Source organism: Euprymna scolopes, chromosome 14 (genome assembly GCF_053919585.1).
Source record: "Euprymna scolopes isolate OS-2025 chromosome 14, ASM5391958v1, whole genome shotgun sequence".
Taxonomy (NCBI): domain Eukaryota; kingdom Metazoa; phylum Mollusca; class Cephalopoda; order Sepiida; family Sepiolidae; genus Euprymna; species Euprymna scolopes.
This window is the reverse complement of record NC_136495.1, coordinates 140,415,406-140,436,186: the sequence shown is the minus strand read 5'-3', so window position 1 is coordinate 140,436,186 and position 20,781 is coordinate 140,415,406.

Genomic DNA, 20,781 nt, shown 5'->3' with positions numbered 1-20,781 from the left:
AAGTAACGTGTATGTATAAATAATAGAATTGGGGTAAGTAATCATATTTTCATATACGGTAAATACAAGATATGTAAAATGCAACAATAAATACATAAAACTGTAGGCAATGATATAAACCGCCCTGATCAATGTGAAACATGTATATAGTAGTAATGAAATTGAAAACAACGGGTTAAGAAGATAACAATAGAGAAAAGAAACAAGTTAAGAAGATTATAATATATAAAGGAGCACAGTTAAGAAGAAAATAATATAGAAAGAAAAAGTTAAAAAGTTAAGAAGATAATAATATAAAAAGGAAACACGTTAAGAAGATAATAATAGAGAAAGGATACAAGTTAAGAGCATAATATAATATATAATATAATATAAAAAGGAAACAAGTTTAGAAGATAATAATGTCGAGAGGAAACAAGTTGAGAAGATAATAATAGAGAAAGGAAACAAGTTAAAATGATAATATAGAAATAAAACAAGTAAAGAAGATAATAACAGAGAAAGGAAACAAGTTAAGAAGATAATAATGTAGAAAGGAAACACGTTAAGAAGATAATAATATAGAAAGGAAACAAGTTAAGAAGATAATAATATAGAAAGGAAACAAGTTAAGAAGATAATTATAGGGAAAGAAAACAAGTTAAGACGATAATAATATAGAAAGGAACCACGTTAAGAAAATAATAATAGAGAAAGAATACAAGTAAAGAAGATAATATAGAAAGGAAGCAAGTTAAGAAGACAAAAATATAGGAAGGAAACAAGTTAAGAAGATAATAATATAGAAAGTAAACACGATAAGAAGACAAAAATATAGGAAGGAAACAAGTTAAGAAGATAATAATTGAGAAAGGAAACAAGTTAAGAACATAATAATACAGAAAAGAAACAAGGTAAGAAGATCACAATATACAGAGTAAACAGGTTAAGAAGATAATAATAATATGGAGAGGAAACACGTTAAGAAGATAATAATAGGGAAAGGAAGCAAGTTAAGGAGATAATAATAGAGAAAGGAAACAAGTTAGAAGATAATATTAGAGAAAGGAAACAGTTATGAGATAACAATAGAGAAAGGAAACACGTTAAGAAGATAATAATAGAGAAAGGATACAAGATAAGAAGATAATAATATAGGAAGGACACAAGTTAAGAAGATAATATATAAAGGAAACAAGTTAAGAAGATAATAATATAGAAATGACACAAGTTAAGAAGATAATAATAGAGACAGAAAACAAGTTAAGAAGATCATAATATAGAAAGGAAATAATTAAGAAAATAATCATAGAGAAAGGAAACAAGTTATAAAGATAATTATAGAGAAAGGAAACAAGTTAAGAAGATAATAATATAGAAAGGAAAATATTACAAAAAATAAGATAGACATATTGGGTGATGCATGTAATCCACTTTGAAAAAAAACTAAATAAAATATACCAAGACGCATTAACGAAATCGATAGTGACAGACCTTCAAATATAAATTAATAATACACAAGAGAAATAAAGTCCGATATGTTTTACAACATAGCCAGGAGAGCTATTTTTCTCCAAGAGTTATTATTAGGAATATCTTACTTACTATTTCGGATAGAAAAAAAATGAAAATTTATTTACAACTGTTATATAGTGACAAGAAATAAGTTATGTTAAAATAAAAAAAAAACGATTTTAAAATTTGTAGCTTGATACAAAGAGAGGGAAAATTCAGCACAAAATGTGCTTTCGCTTAAATAACTTTTTTCTTTATATTTAGTATGGGAATAGTAATATTTTATTATTATTATTTTTAAATATATGGAAAAAGTTGCATGTCCTTCTCAAGCTCATACATCTACAGATCCTATTAGTACAACAAATAATAACAATGTAAAAAAGAAGAAATTGAATAAGATAGACGACAGAGACAAGTGATAGAATAATAAACTAGACGACAACACATGCACACAAACGCACATATATGAATATGCATATATACGTATAAATATATATATATATGTGTGTATATATATATATATATATATATATATATATATATATATATATATATATATATTAAGCTGGTATGCAGTTCAATTTGTTGCTGGCTATCTTGCTCTTGCTTGTTGTTGGATCTCAACATTTTTAACCGAGAGAGAAACTTCGCTGTCGTACAAAGCTAAGACTCTGTAACATCATATTTGTATAGATAGTTCCTCAGGCATTTGGGCTCATGGATTTTAAATGTCTGATGAAGTGGCACTCGTCTGACAAGACGTTGCAATCATCATATATACATATAATACTACATATTACTTTATCAATATTTATAAATTACTACACAGCTCTACCTACGTATTGACCATTTGAAGTAAATACTTAAAGTTTACGCATAAAGCTATACTTTCGCATATTAATTTTATGTGAGTAAATGAAGTAGTTTATATATATATATATATATATATATGTATATGTATATGTATGTATATATATATATATATATATATATATATATATATATATATATATATATATATATATTACTACATCAAATAATAATAAGACGAAAAAATTGGCCACGATAGACGGCAAAGACAAGTGAGAGGATAATAATATGGACGAACGCACTCACACACACACATATATATATATATATATATATATATATATATATATATATATATATATATATATATATAAAGATTCGCAGGGCGATGTAAGAGAATAATGAAGCTGAATACGAAGAAAGAAGTGAAATTTTCATGTTCTCCGGGTGATGCCATCGACAGGTGTAGGAATCTACTTTCATGCTTACATGCACGAGATTCTTTTCACATCGTCTCGGAATGCTCTTTAAGCGTAAAAAACGTGTGCACGCACGACAGCTACAAAAAAGAAGAAAGGGGGATGTGTGTGTTGGGGTGACATGTTTCGGGGTAAAGAGGCTCGATTTCAAGCGTTATTATCTTTTTGGGGTCACTTTTCGAATGCATTCCTTTTCTTCGTCATTGAATTTTTCGATAAAAGCACATCAAAGAACCAGCAGTGAGCGTCTAAATGATGAATAAGATGTGCCATGACTTGCACAAAAGGCTTGTGATGATCGTATTCGGCTGAGAATTCTGGAATTCCGGCAAAGATCAAGTCGATTCCCTTCCTGTTGATTCGTGTGGCATAGTAGAATCTGCTATACAATTTGATGTGCGTTAAACATATTTTCGTTACTTGGTATTCCATTATCTTAATAGAATGGCGAGGTGTTCTATTATGTTATAATATATTTCGCTATATTCAAGGACAGTATGCTTTATTTTCTAATAGTCATTCCAAGTTAGAATAAAAATATTTGCCGTATAATTACGATTTCGCGCTTCTTAGAAACAAAAGAACGACTATATTCGCAAGAAAGTGTAGAATGCATTCATTGTTTCTCAGCATAATGTAATGGATATTTGTTGTTCATCTATTCGCGGCTATTTGTCTGCATTCATAAAAGTTATATGTGTGCACAACTATTTACGTTTCTTCAGAAACTAGCACATGTTATTTCTTAATTACAATTTTTAATATTTTAAGAAACTTTTAAGAAAACGGCATAGTTTCTGGCAGAAATTGCTAAGAGGAATGTTTTCTTTGCATAGTTTCCAACTGAAAATCAGTTTAGTTTTGCGTTAAATTATTATATAAAATAGATTTCAGACCCTAATATGCTATTCACATATAATTGGCAGCTACTACTATCGGAGATAACATAAATTTACTGAAACAATTTTTTAAAAAAGGAATTCCTAAAATGCACGCGTTCTTTATATAGGACTCGTCTCCATTCCACAATTTACCTACGCCAATTGTCATAATATATTTTTTAATAGTTCATTGTCTTGTAGACACTGTTTTTAAAAGTAGTTCGAATAAACTAGTGTAATTTTTAGAATGGTAAAAGAAGATTGAAATTAGGTTTATATAATATGACTGAAAACAAATATATGAAAAAAGCTAATGAAAATATGAAGTTTATTGATATGATAAAAGGCAATACAGACTAGAATATAAAGGAAATATAACAAAACAATTATCATTGGCAGAACATATTATATCTCTAACTGGGATGTCTTATATATATATATATTAATAAAAATACTACAGTTAAACGAGATGATTGTTTGGCATGTCTAATAATGGTCATTGATTATATGTTGAATTATTCACTTATAAAGAAAAAAACAATAAAATATATATCGAAATAAATATTCAACAAGTTACAGTAAAAGTTTAATAATTAATATATTTTCTCTTATTGCAAAAATAAAACCGTTTAACACTAAGCATATAAACGAGGGGTGTGCAATAAGTAATGCCCCTGCCCCACTTCCCATAGGAGTGAACCCACAAAACTTGGCACAGTTATTAGTCTTTCACTATATAGGAACCACCCAGAGTTATACATTTCTCCAATCCTTTGATGCAGCTCTGAAGACCTTTGCTTTAGAACACCTCAGGTTGATCCTCCAAACACAACGTGACTTCAGAAATCAAAGCTGCATCACCTGGGAAATACTTTCCTTTCAAAAACAACTACATGGCTGGGAAGAGGTTAACATCAGAGGGTGCAAGGTCATGAGAGTAGGGAGGATGGGTAATGATTTCATAACCATACGCCCATGCTTCTGATCTGGCGACATGCGGGTTTGAACATGGGATCACTAGATCTGAACTCGAACGGTGTGCCACTGAGTTATACTTGTAGATATCTATAATTGTGTTTTTTAATAAGAAATAATTTGCTAAGATTTTATTATCTCCCTTTCAGTTCTTACATATAAAGATTCCATTGTAAAAATTCTTCTTTTTCAACTATCAGAAAGAACGGTTTCTGGATTGGATTTTTTTCGGTTTTCAATAATTATCAGATGAATGTATGTACGAAACGTATTTAAGGACATCGCCAGTGTTCTTAAATATGTTTCTTTAATATGTTTCGTACATAATTTCTGTACGAAACATATTTTAGAAAATATATATTTATGTATGCCATTTGACTTAGCTCAGCCTTTGGGAACCCGTAAGAAAAGATTTAACATACACATGATTCCTTTTATATAATAGTAGAAAGATTATTCCTAGAGTGATTTATAATAATGTAAAACTCTTCCTTAAGTGAAAGAAGGATGTTTTTGTTGTACTAAATGATAAAATATTAATGACCTTCAATTTTTGCAGAATATTTGTAACATGAAATCTTTATGAATAGTACATGCTTGTTTGTTTCATTTGAATTTACGTATTGATACTATTCATTGAATTATTTATGACATTCCCCTACCCAAAATATCTGGTGGCTGATTGAATGTTGATGGTATTTTAAAGTTGTTTGGCTGTAACTAATCAACTAAAAAGCGAATTCAATAATTAGATTATTTACGGTAGCGTCTAAGATTTGCTCCGAAAAAGCGATTCTATCTAATTTGACCGAATTGGCGGAGTATACTAAGTGAGAAGTATGCGAATTGAACAGAAAAAAATAAAGATCAATGCGTGGCAGTGTTGGAGGAAAACAAGCTCAATTGAAATTGATAGAAAGAAATAAAACACGGCGAATATATATTTTTTTTAAATACCGGTACAAATATTAAATTAAACATCTCTAGTAAAATTGTATAAGGCTCTTACTTTGTAAGCCAGCGTCGAATCAAATTAATTACAATCCGCTAAGAAGTAAATAGAAAATTAAAGATAAGAGGACGCATATGCGTGAATCGAATTTTTGGAATGGAAAAATAAAATTTTACAAAAAAGAGTTAAACTTAATTTTAACTGTTCTGGAAGATTGGTTGGTTGTTTTTGTTTTACGGCATATCAACCATTTTCAGGTTATTTAATGCCGCATCTAGTTATTTTGAGGAACGATTTTTAATGGAGCATACTTGTTTTTTTTTAAGTCGGATTCTATTTAACCCATAGTTGGGGCCCTAACAGGTACTACTACTCCGAGTCAGAGTGGACCTTGGAGCAATGGCAATTAATGGGTTGCTCCACACTCCCTCAGAGCCGCAAGGTGGGGCCTCACCATCGGATTTAGTTTTAGGTCATATCCAAGAACTGTTGTGGAAGAGAGATGGAAAAGAAATCTTCTTTTTACTTAAGCACAAAAAACGGGATGTTTTTTTTTAATGTACTAGAATTCGAATAATATTTTGAAAATAAAGAAATGTTGGCGTAGAAACAGTTTATTAAAGAAAAACAGGGTGGCTCCTTTCGGGAGGTTGATCGAAAGAATGAAAATAAACAGGGCATTAACGCGGTGATCATTACAAATCTAGAAGAAAACGGAGGAAATGGGAAAATCATGAGTATGTACGGAACAGAAATGTGATAAAGAGAAAACAATATCGCACCAATTCGAATAGTAATATATTACGATACGTAAGAAAAAACATATATATGTAAATACGTGAGAAAAATATATTTAGATACGTAAGAAAAATATATGTAGATACGTAATAAAATATATTTAGATACGTAAGAACAAATATATGTAAATACTTAAGAAAAAAATATATGTAAATACGTAAGAAAATATATTAAGATTTTTTTTTACAAGGGTGTCACCACTTATCAAGGCCCAGAGGCCACTCGAGGATAGGGGTTAATAGGTATACATTAGTCATTGTGATTTTAGCATAGTAAACAGTGGGAATTTTGAAACTTGGATTACTTAGGGGGACGATTCAATTAGAACTTGTTCACATTGGAATTTTTCTTTTTTTTCATAGGTATCAACTCATTATCAAGGTCAAGAGGCCACTCAAGGATAAGGATTAAAGAGTGTATATTAGAAATTGGACAATATAATAATCATTAGTAATGAAAATTTGTTAAATTTGATAACTTATATGGAACGGCTCATCAAGAACTTATTTACGTTAGACTTGAACACAACCATATTGTAGTCAGCCGGAAAGCAGGAAAACGGAAGACAGTTCCACAGGCGTGCAGTTCTAATAAAAAAGCTTTGTTCATGGAATCTACGTTTAGGTTTAGGCACAGATAAAGAGTGAGGGGAATTATTGATAGTGTTTACAGCTAGACGAGTGTTTCTTGTGAAAGTTTGGCGAGGGGGGACCATAGATTGAAGCTCAGTCGAACACTTTCCATGAAAATAACGATACATCAGAGACAAACTCGCAACATCTCTTCTGTGAGATAGAGGTTGCAAGGAAGAGAAAAGGGCATCTCCTACGAGGCTACGAAGTCTATTTTGAACTCTATCAAGGCAGGCCAAGTCCTTTCTAGCAGCTCCTGCCCAGATGTGGCAACAGTATTCCATCCTTGGACGTACCTGGCTCTTATATAGACAGAGAATTGCATCAGCAGTGAGATATCTACTGGATCGATAGAAAGATCCCACCATTTTCCCAGCGGCCTTGGCAACAGATTTGATGTACATATTCCATTTAAGATCAGGAGTAATGGTCAAGCCCAGAAGCTTGTAAAAACTCGAGGCCTCCTGAAGACGAGAGCCATTCATTTCAACTGAGTCCAGATGTGGATCAGAATGTTGATGATGTAAAGAGAGAAGCTTGATTTAAGATGCATTAAAAGTAACCAGACATTCCTTTCCCCATTGTACTACATGCTCAAAATCAGAGGAGAGAGAATTGGAGAGAACTTGGTCGTTTACTGTCTTAGATGTGCTACCATAAATGGTAGTGTCGTCAGCATAAATGTCAACAAATGATGTAAGGATGTGATTTGGAAGATCATTAATGTAGATCAGGAAAAGAGTTGGGCCCAGGATGGCCCCCTGAGGGACACCGGCATTAATACTTTGGGCTTCTGATTTTTGCCCATCAACTACTACTCTTATGAACCTATCAGAAAGAAATGATTTAATAATTGAGAAGACATTTCCAGCTATACCATAGCTAGAGATCTCATGAAGTGAACCTTTATGCCATACCCTATCAAAGGCCTTAGATATGTTAAGAGCAATTGCCCTAGAAAGGTTGCCTCCGTCGAGAGATTTGCTAATCCTATGAGATATAACTGTAAGCACATCTGCTGTAGATCTAGCAGAACGGAAACCATATTGAGTGTCACTAAGAAGGTTATTTTTGTTGAGATGGTTGATTACTTCTGTATTTAATACAGATTCCAGCAACTTACTCATGACGCACAGGAGACTTATTGGCCTGTACTGAGAGTGGGATGCGCGATCATCTGAATTCTTAAATACAAGGCATACAGATGAAATTTTCCAGGGAGATGGGAAACTATTCTCCTTAAGACAACGTTTAAATAGTTTTGTAAGTATGGGCACTAGTTCAGGTTGAAGTTTTTTGAGTACTATGATTGGAATACCGTCCGGGCCAGTTGCTGTACTGGAATCAAGGTTTTTGATTAGCTTGGCAACATCACGTACAGATATACGTATATCACATAGTGTGTTTTCAGATACAGGAGGAAATATTGGGGGTTGGCGGCCTTGATCGCAAAAGGTAGAATTAGCTGCAAAGTTCTTGACAAAGAATTTGGCTTTGTCTGATGCTGACGAGATTACCTCAGGTCCATTGATGATAGTTGGAATGGAGCGCACACTTCTGTTCAGAATTCTGTTTGCTATTTGCCAAAACTGGTGGGAACCAACCCGCTGCTCAGCTACTTTGGACTTAACAGATTGAGCATACAACCATCTTGCGTTCCTTATTACTTTCTTACAATGTTTGCTGGCAGTCCTGAAAGCGGCTTTAGTTTGCATACCTCTATTACGTTGGAAACAGTGGAAAAAGTGATTTCTGTGCGTAATGGCTACAGCACATTCTGGAGATACGTAAGAAAAAATATATGTAGATACTTAAGAAAAAATATATGTAGATACATAATAAAAAATATATGTAGATACGTAAGAAAAAATATATGTAGATACGTAAGAAAAATATATTTAGATACGTAAGAAAAATATATATGTAGATTCGTAAGAAAAAATATATGTAGATACGTAAGAAAATATATATTTAGATACGTAAGAAAAAATGTATGTAGATACGTAAGAAAAATATATGTAGATACGTAAGAAAAATATATTTACATACGTAAGAAAAATATATGTAGATACGTAAGAAAAAATATACGTAGATACGTAAGAAAATTTATTTAGGTGCGTAAAAAATATATTTAGATACGTAAGAAAAAAATATATGTAGATATGTAAGAAAAAATATACGTACATACGTAAGAAAAATGTGTGTAGATACGTTAGAAAATACATTTAGATACGTAAGAAAAAATATATTTAGATACGTAAGAAAAAATATATGTAGATACGAAAGAAAAAATATATGTAGATACGTAAGAAAAAATATATGTAGATACGTAAGAAAAAATATATGTAGATACGTAAGAAAAAATATATTTAGATACATAAGAAAAAGTATATGTAGATACGTAAGAAAAAATATTTATATACGTAAGAAAAACTATATTTAGGTACGTAAGAAAAAATATATTTAGATACGTAAGAAAAAATATATTTAGATACGTAAGAAAAATATATTTAGATACGTAAGAAAAATATATTTAGATACGTAAGAAAAATATATTTAGATACGTAAGAAAAAATATATTTAGATACGTAAGAAAAAATATACGTACATACGTAAGAAAAAAATATATGTATATACGTAAGAAAAATATATTTAGATACGTAAGAAAAATATATGTAGATACGTAAGAAAAATATATTTAGATACGTAAGAAAAAATATATGTAGATACGTAAGAAAAAATATATTTAGATACGTAAGAAAAAATATATGTAGATACGTAAGAAAAAATATATTTAGATACGTAAGAAAAAATATATTTAGATACGTAAGAAAAATATATTTAGATACGTAAGAAAAAATAAATTTAGATACGTAAGAAAAATATATGTAGATACATAAGAAAATATATTTAGATACGTACAAAATATATGTAGATACGTAAAAATATATATATAGATGCGTAAGAAAATAAAATTTATGTAGATACGTAAGAAAAATATATTTGTAGATACATGAGAAAATATATGTAGATACGTAAAAAATATATATGTAGATACGTAAAAAATATATGTAGATACGTAAGAAAAATATATGTAGATACGTAAGAAAAAATATATGTAGATACGTAAAAATATATGTAGATACGTAAGAAAAAATATATGTAGATATGTAAGAAAAATATATGTAGATACATAAGAAAATATATGTAGATACGTAAAAATATATATATGTAGATACGTAAGAAAAAATATATGTAGATACGTAAAAAATATATGTAGATACGTAAGAAAAAATATATGTAGATACGTAAGAAAAAATATATTTAGATACGTAAGAAAAATATATGTAGATACATAAGAAAAAATATATGTAGATACATAAGAAAAAATATATTTGTAGATACGTAAGAAAAAATATATGTAGATACATGAGAAAATATATTTAGATACGTAAAAATATATATGTAAATACGTAAAAAAATATATGTAGATACGTAAAAAATATATGTAGATACGTAAAAAATATATATAGATGCGTAAGAAAATAAAATATATGTAGATACGTAAAAATTATATGTAGATACGCAAGAGAACAATACATCTAGATACGTAAGAAAATAAAATATATGTAGATACGTAAAAAATATATGTAGGTACGTAAAAAAATATATGTAGATACGTAAGAGAACAATATATCTAGATACGTAAGAAAATAAAATATATGTAGATACGTAAAAATATATGTAGATACGTAAAAAATATATGTAGATACGCAAGAGAACAATATATCTAGATACGTAAGAAAATAAAATATATGTAGATACGTAAAAAATATATGTAGGTACGTAAAAAAATATATATAGATACGTAAGAGAACAATATATCTAGATACGTAAGAAAATAAAATATATGTAGATACGTAAAAAATATATGTAGGTACGTAAAAAATATATGTAGATACGTAAGAGAACAATATATCTAGATACGTAAGAAAATAAAATATATGTAGATACGTAAAATATATGTAGATACGTAAAAAATATATGTAGATACGCAAGAGAACAATATATCTAGATACGTAAGAAAATAAAATATATGTAGATGCGTAAAAAATATATGTAGGTACGTAAAAAAATATATGTAGATACGTAAGAGAACAATATATCTAGATACGTAAGAAAATAAAATATATGTAGATACGTAAAAATTATATGCAGATACGTAAGAGAACAATACATCTAGATACGTAAAAAAATAAAATATATGTAGATACGTAAAAAATATATGTAGATACGTAAAAAATATATGTAGATACGTAAGAGAAAAATATATCTAGATACGTAAGAAAATAAAATATATGTAGATACGTAAAAATAATATATGTAGATACGTAAGAAAAATATATGTAGATACGTAAAAATATATGTAGTTACGTAAGAAAAGATATATTTAGATACGTAAGAAAAAATATATGTAGATACGTAAGAAAAATATATTTAGATACGAAAGAAAAAATATATGTAGAAAGGTAAGAAAACATATATGTAGATACGTAAGAAAAATATATGTAGATACGTAAGAAAAAATATATGTAGATATGTAAGAAAAAATATATGTAGATACATAAAAAAATATATATGTAGATATGTAAGAAAAATATATGTAGCTATGTAAGAAAAAATATATGTAGATACGTAAGAAAAAAAGGTATGTAGATACGTAAGAAAAAATATATATGTAGATACGTAAGAACAATATATACGTAAGAAAAAAATATGTAGATACGTTAGAAAAAAAAACATGGTAATTGTCAAAATAAAGTTTTATTATTGGAATGCAGGATTTCCGCTAGATCGTCTTTAGAATATTTTCTTCTTTTCTGCTCACACACGTTCGCTATTGTAGCAGAAGTAGCAATAACTAAAATGAGGGGAAAAAGAGCTTACCTCGGGTACGTCTGTTGTGTCACCGGTTGGGGGGGAAAGAGAATTCCAAGATGGCGTCCGGGGGGTTTTATTAACGTTTACCCCATGCAACTCTCGGAAAATCACGTTTCTTTCTCATGTGATTATGCAAATAGATAATTCCCGGCCACTATAAAAGCAGGAGGCTAGAGACGAGTCGGCAGTGTCCTGCAAATTGTGTGTGTGGGTGTTTCTGGCGATGGGAGTGTGTCTTCTTTTACCACCGTTATCACGGACAGGAATTCTCTCTCTTCTGGAGGTGGGCGATATTGACTATTTTGAAGTTGTACTGTTGCTGACAGAACATTTATTTATTTTTTGTTTGCCTACTACATTTTTGTTTCAAACTATTTCGGCCCGAATATGGCGAAGGTGCAGATAAGCAGTGATATTATCAAGCCGTTCTCTGGCGAGGGAGACGTTGTAGCGTGGCTGAAAAAAGTGAGACTTGTCGCACAACTTCAGAAGGTGGATTACGTAGCGAGTCTGCTACCTTTATACCTGGAAGGCGATGCGCTGGCCCTCTACATGGAAATGGAGGAGGACGATCAAAAGAAAATAGACCAGATTGAGGCTCGATTAAAGGAGGCATTTACTGATGACGCGTTTGCAGCATATAGAAAAATAACTATGGTTAGATGGGCAGGTGAACGTGTGGATGTGTACGCCAACAAAATCAGGCAGTTGGTTGGATTGGCCGGATTCACAGGAGAAGGCTTAGAGAGACTCACAAAATGAATTTTTGTCACTGGATTCCCTGACACTATCTCAATTGCTCTTCAACAGGTGCCGAACATCAAAGCCCTGACCATGGGGGAGCTAATGTCGAGAGCGAGAATTTTGACGACGACTGGCGAACAAAATCAGGATGTGGTTGCGGCCACACGCTCACCCATCAACAGGGCCCAGAATAATCCTGTTAACGTGACCTGTTTCAAATGCAATGTTAAAGGTCACCTTGCAAGGGACTGTCGAAAACGTGGAACACGGTGTTACCGTTGCCGTGAGAGTGGACACTGGGTCCGGAACTGCTCGGGAAACGAGCAAGGGGAGGACGCGTAAGCGCCAGTCTCCTTCCCAACCAAGATGTAAACACGACGCTCCCGGTGATAAGCATCCATGTTGACGGGACGCGATGTTTGGCGCTTATTGATACAGGATGCTCCAGGACAATTTTACATGCAGACCGGTGCCGGTCTTGGAGAAAAACAAACGTAAATGTCAACACAATTGGTGGAATGTACCATGCGTGCTGCGGTGTTGGAACGGTCTCTGTATCCACTGATGAAGGTGTGTCTGCCAGAGTCGATATGTTGGTGGTGCCTGGCAAGCCACTGGGATTTGACTTGCTTCTAGGGATCGACGCCATAAAAGCTCTAGGAGGTGTCGTTGTCAAGCCTACAGGATCAGTGCGACTGGGCGCCAGGAAAAGTATTAAATGGGCAGCCATTTCTATCGATGAACCAGATTTAACTGCTACCTTTGACCATCAAAACCGAACGTGGACCGCATCATGGAAATGGTCTGTGGACCACCCCCCTGAAAGGCTGCATAATCGAGTGTCAGAGTACCCAGTGCCAGCAGAAATTCGTGAAGAATACACGCAGGAGCTCCACACCTGGTTAGATAATGGTTGGCTCGTGCCATACCCAGAGGATAGATTGAGACCCCCCAAAGGTCTAATTCCCCTGATGGCTGTGATACAGCAGAACAAAGCCAAAGTGCGCCCGGTGATCGACTACCGGGAGCTAAATCATTACGTAGACGCATTTACGGCCAACGCAGATGTTTGTGCGGCTAAGCTGCGTGAGTGGAGACAGAAAGGTGCTAACGTGTCTCTACTAGACATCAGAAGAGCATACCTACAAGTCCGGGTCCATGAGACACTGTGGCCATACCAGACTGTGGAAATCGATGGGAAAAATACTGTCTGACCCGTCTGGGGTTTGGTTTGAATGTGGCTCCCTTGATAATGAGAATAATTGTCAGCGAAGTACTATCTCAGGAAGAAGTTATAAGCCGCGCAGCATCTGCTTACATTGATGCCATTTTTGTCAATGAAGACGTGGTGCCCGCGACCCATGTGAGAGAACACCTCGCGCAGTTCGGGTTGGAGTGCAAGAACCCGGAGCAGTTGAAGGACGGTGCACGGGTGCTGGGATTGGCAGTCAGGATGGAACGCAATGAACTGCGGTGGAAGCGAGGAAATGCAATTCCGGAGGCTACCAGTATTGTTACGCGACGAACAATCTTTTCCCTGTGTGGTCGACTTGTCGGGCACTTTCCGGTGTGCGGTTGGCTTCGTGTGGCTTGCGGAATACTCAGAAGGAGAGTAAGTTCGGTAACGAAGGGCTGGGATGATGAAGCAAGGGACGCCGTACTACATCGTATGATGTTCGAAACCTAAAAATCTGCGCAGCAGAACGATCCGGCACAAGGAAATTGGTGTGTGGACGACAAAGAGCTGAATGTATGGGTCGATGCTAGCTCCCTAGCAATTGGGGCAGCCTTGGAGATGTGTGAAACTGTGTTGGAAGATGCATGTTGGCTGCGACCTGAAGATGACTCTCAACATATCAACTTGGCTGAATTGGATGTCGTATTGAAAGGCATCAATTTGGCTCTCCAGTGGCAAAGCAAGGTGCTACACATAAATACAGATTATGTTTGCGTATACCATTGGGTCTCGGACACGCTAACTGGAAAGGCGCGAGTACGCACCAAAACAGCAAGCGAGATGCTTATTAGGAGGCGATTAAGCACTATTAAGGAGCTCATGAAAGAGTACGGGCTGACAGTGGATGTGACGCTGGTTCCATCAGCACGAAACATTGCTGAACGACTGACACGAGTGCCACAGCGGTGGTTTGAGGCAATGAAAAAAGAAAAACGGTCTTGACCCAGTGATAGGCGCGGTCCACACAGACGAGCTGGATGAGAGTCAAATCATGGCTATTCACAAAGATAGTGGACATCCGGGGGTGCGACGCACTACCTACTTTGTCAGGAGAAGATGTCCAACCACGACAAAAGCAACTGTCAGAACGGTCATACAGAAATGCGAGGAATGTCAGTCCGTTGACCCAGCGCCAGTCAGGTGGGAAAAGGGAAAGCTGGAAGTTAACGAGAATTGGCAGAGAATTGGAATGGATATCACGCATTATGGCACCTTCCATTTTTTAACTTTAACAGACTGTGGTCAATCGCGTTTCTCCATTTGGAGGAAATTGGCAAGGCAGGACTCGGCAAGCGTGATTCATCAGTTGGAGGCAGTGTTCCTCGAGCGTGGCGCGCCGCATGAACTCCTTTTAGACAATGACACAGCTTTCTGCAGCAATATGTTCCAAGCATTTGCATGTAAATGGGGAGTTCACTTGCGATTCCGTTGTGCATACGCTCCAGCCGGGAATGGCATAGCGGAGCGATGTCACCGTACAGTGAAACGAATAGCGGCTAGAATGTGTTGTCCCATACAGGAGACTGTCTACTGGTATAACATCACACCAAGAGACGACACATCTCCCTCCACTGCGCCTGCCAATAGGATTTATCAATACGAAGTTCGAGTAAAGGAGACCAATCTCGCAACTGCGTCCCCAGGTCCCAAGAACAGCTCTTACCAGGTTGGAGATCGCGTATGGGTCAAAAGACCGCAAAATCGATGTACCACGAGGTTCGGCAAGGGTGAGGTGACCAAGGTGATCAGCCCTCAGTCGATTTTGGTGGACGGTGTGCCTCGTCACGTGAAGGATTTGCGCCCTCGCCATTATGTTGTTACATCGGAGGAAGAGGGAGACTCAGACAGTATGATGTCTTCTGAAAAGACAGAGAGCATGATGCAGGACGACGGAGAGGATTTTGAGCCATATAATGTACATACTGAAGAAGCGGAGGAAGGACCACCCGTCTTGCCTTTACGAAGGAGTACCCGACAGAGACGAATACTGCCCCCCTGCCCTGATTGTGAAACACCGCCTATGGAGCAGACTGGTGGCAATAATGGCGATGAGGAGGATGGCAGGAAGGAAGTGCTGCCTCCGGTTCTCCGGAGAAGTACCAGACAGAGACGACTGCCCCCCTGCCCCGTTTGTGATCATGAGATAAGGGGGGGAGTGTAGCAGAAGTAGCAATAACTAAAATGAGGGGAAAAAGAGCTTACCTCGGGTACGTCTGTTGTGTCACCGGTTGGGGGGGAAAGAGAATTCCAAGATGGCGTCCGGGGGGTTTTATTAGCGTTTACCCCATGCAACTCTCGGAAAATCACGTTTCTTTCTCATGTGATTATGCAAATAGATAATTCCCGGCCACTATAAAAGCAGGAGGCTAGAGACGAGTCGGTAGTGTCCTGCAAATTGTGTGTGTGGGTGTTTCTGGCGATTGGAGGGTGTCTTCTTTTACCACGGTTATCACGGACAGGAATTCCTTCTCCTCTGGAGGTGGGCGATATTGACTATTTTGAAGTTGTACTGTTGCTGACAGAACATTTATTTATTTTTTTTTTTGCCTACTACATTTTTTGTTTCAGCTATCCTATAACACATCTTCATATTCAAAATACAATTCTTAATACACAGTATAAGAGTAAACACAGACCTCCAAATCTCAACCTAGATCCCAACTAGAAGGTTTCCTTCTCTACCGTCCCACCCCTCCAGAGGTTGAAATTAAATAATAGAAGACCAAAGCTGACCTATTTTTCTCTCGAATTGGACTGACAGTTTACTAAGATGCCACCAAAATGAAATCAAAATTTGACTTCCCTAAATTTGCATGCGTATAAATAAATAAAACTCTATTTTACAAGAGTTCAAACTACTCAGTTGTCGAAATGCCTTCTCGATCATTACTCACTTCTCTCTGAAAGGCTTGTAAAAGTAGTAGTCGATGGGTAGATATCGCAAGCTTATATTATCCCACGATGCACGGTATGTATAAAAGATATCTTAAATATTTTAGACTATTCGTAGACATTACTGCTAAAGTCACCACAATGTATAACTACATGTAAAAGAGCCGCCATAAATTATATCTTTTACATTCTCTTTGTTCTGAACTTGAACACATGGTAAATAGGAATAAGGTAGACAATTTAATTGTAATACATTTAAAAACAAGCTCCTACATTTTCATCATATTCGCTGTTACCCTGACAGACTTCAATTAAAATAAATGACCCATGCCTTGTCGAAACAACATTACTTGACAAGATTCTGGGACAGACGTCACTCCTGATAATATATTTACACATACATCAAATATGTTTACAAGATCGCTTGAAACAGTTTGGATCATTCTAATACTCAAGTAAGTATCTCACCGCCGATGCAATATTATATAGTCATAAGAACCAAGTAAATCCTAAAATAGAGTACTATTGAAGCACTTCTGCAGGTTCTGCTCGTTACAACATAGTTTAGATAGATTTTAAAACCGGTTTGGTAACCTATAGTAGATGAAACCTTTTTCTCTTCCCTGCAAACTCCTTCTCACAAGTCAAGGGCATACAATTTCTTGAGCTAAGCGTTCTTCCAATCACATTCTATTTAACTTACGTTATTATTAGATTGGCGCTGAATAAAACTGAAATATTACATTCATTAAGCATTGTCCGTGGTTGGCCTTCGGGCCGTGATGAAGGGTGCCTGTTCTGTAAACAAACAAAAAGATTCATACATGAAGTAACAGAGAAAACAAGAAGGGACAACACCAAAAAAGGAAGGAGTAGCTTAGCAAGGCACGGAGAAAACGAAGAAACATAGAAATAAATGCAACGTATGACAAAAATCCACGCATACATGTGCATACTCTAAGTGCAAATAAATAATAAGGCATCGTTTTTTTTACTGCCTAAATTGATTAAATGCTAAAAATAAAGCAATACACTTTAAAAAAACTATGAAATGAATTTTATTACAAAAAAAATGAAACCTCGTTTAAACAGAAAGTTACAGGAAATTTAAAACATGACAAGTATTACATGGATAACATAACAGCTGGAATAAATTTATTTGAGAAAGAAACATATAAATTAGAAAGTTTGGAATACATATAAATACATAACATTATGAAACAAGTACAACACGTAAAATAAAGAGAATAGATTTAATCTAAAAGAAAATCTGTATGAGCGAGGCACAAACAAAGAAATGAAAACTAAGGCTTAATCAAATCTTCCCTATAGCATACAGGTGAGATAACAAACAAATTCTTTATCCAGATGCACAGAAAAGTCAACACAACAAACGTTTTCTTAAAGTATCTACTTCTTTCATTTTAAAATTAGAAAAGGGTACTTGTACAGTATTGAACTCGTATGCAAAACAATGAGCATCTTACCTGTAGATGTACATAAGTTATCTAAACCGAAAACCATCTAATGTATTCGTGTAGTATGACATTTAAATGATAAATAAGGTGATTTTTCACTATAGCACTCTGTTGTAAATATAAACAAACTCTTACATACAGAAAGTAAGCACAACACAAAATTATGTAAATTATTTTAAATATGTGTTTTACATTACCCGCCCGAGATAAGAAAATATTTACCATATAGGTGATGTAAACTTCCTGTCCTAGGACGTACGATTATTTCATATATATGTTGTGTAGTATCCGTCGTAGTGTAGGTTAATATTATTGGGCGCAAGATGGTAGATGGTAGGTAGACATCTAAAATTCCTATATCCTAAAAAATAACATGTATGTTCAAAGTGTTTCTCATTGTCTTATGAAGTGCCGAGCAATGACGGGTGCCCTTGCTAGTCTGTTGCATAAATGGGCGACGTCTCTGTACATCTATGTGGGTATATCGGCTTAAAAGAAAAAAAACATATACAATTAATTCTAATACTGTTCTTATATTCTTGGTCGGCGTTTGCTAAAAAAAGTAAAATATAAGAGAGAGCTAGATATATTGAACTTTTGAAATCTGTATGGTACGCACACTTGTTTGACTCTTAATTTACACATGGTGTGTGTCTCAATTCTCGTATTATACAGATTATTGCTTTTATGAATGTAATATTGCATGTACGACATTAAGTACTGTCGGTTTATTGTTATATAGAATAATAACTCATTTAGGGATAGGTGTAATAAATGACTTCACATTGTTTAAAGTGCCAGAATTGTGAGTTATACAGATTTGAGTTATATTCATAGTGGATGGACACAGATCGTGCGAAATTAGAGGGGTTGGTTAATAGGTAGGGCGGGGATCAAATCAATCACACATAAAAGTTAGAATTCGACATTTTGGATGACGCCAGCGATTGCAGGCCCGGTACTAATTTCACGTTTAGCAAAAGTTTAACTCGGACAAGCATTAATGGAAGTTATATCGAGAAAATTAACGATAAGAAAAGCCTGGAAACTATTTATATAACATGAAATAACTACTTTACTATTATAATTTTCTGTCTCTATTTTCGGTATTTCCTGTTTTCTTATTAGTCAATGGTAATATTAATTCGGTATATGTAAATACCTTGTATTAGTTGAGTAAAATAAAATGGAGAACATTGATACCAACATAAGCATGATTCTAGTATTAACTTATCAGATAATATTATTGTATTATTTCCACAAATACACTTCTGGTCATGTATCACTAAACTTTTATTAAGGAAATCATCTGAATGAATGTATTTTCCTGTGATTCCGCTATGGGAATAACAGCAACAATAAATGATAACATTAAGTCAGCAATACACCATCTGAAAGGAGATTACAAGAAAATGCATTAAAAACCACGATATATTGAGATTAATATGATTGAGAGCTACATGGGTTAACTCCATAGATCTTGTTACCAATAATGTTGTATAAAGAGGACAGCAATCTATTTTCATTACATTTGGCTTGATTGAAATATTTGAAGTGCATTTTCTTCATGAATACGCTGTAATCATTTTAGAACCTCTAAAGAATAATTTACGCTTAGTTTGTGTTTAATGGTCTTGCGGATTTCATTTAAAAGTAAACATTCATAATTCATTTCGAGCAGAACACAGCTTGGCTGTAAGCTGGACTTGTCATTTTCAATGAGAAACTATTTGCACTGCAGGACTATAATTGATTTCAATATTATCATGCCAGTATTAAGACGTGATCTTTAGTTATGTCTTTATATAGATCTTCCATGGTAGTATTAACAAAATCTAGTGATTACTATACGAAGAAGGGAAGTTTATTTTAATAACTTAGTGTTAGCTATGTATGTGTCAGATTAACTTGGTTTTCCCAAGCAAAATTAGAGAATTTATATTTTATCTGTAATATGCAATATAAGAACTAGATTGCACAACACAGCTATAAATATATTTCAAAGTGAGTGTACATGCAAGATAAAATTCGATTTAATTAAGGCAGCGAAAAAGGTGAATATAAGTTGTTATCAAACAAGGTTGTTGAAATAATTAGGGTACTAATCAGGTTCACAAGAGGAGACGATTAACACTAAATTAGAAATTCTCTAATAAGTGTATTCGAAATTTTTTAAAAGATCAATCGCGTTATGAATATGTATATCGGCATTTCATGACAACCAGCGTAGTTTGCTCGAGTCTGCTTAATCCCAATAAAATAAATGTATCAGCAATTTCTTCAGACTATAAAAATGATGGCGGCAGCAATTTGAACAATGAAAAAATGTATCACCATACATAAATAGAAAGACCGATAAGGACAGAAAAAATAAAAAAGCGCTAGCTAAAAAAAGTCCTCGTGACAGACACAAAAACGTACTTATTATCGAATATAGGCACGCAACCACACCGAAAGCATAAGAA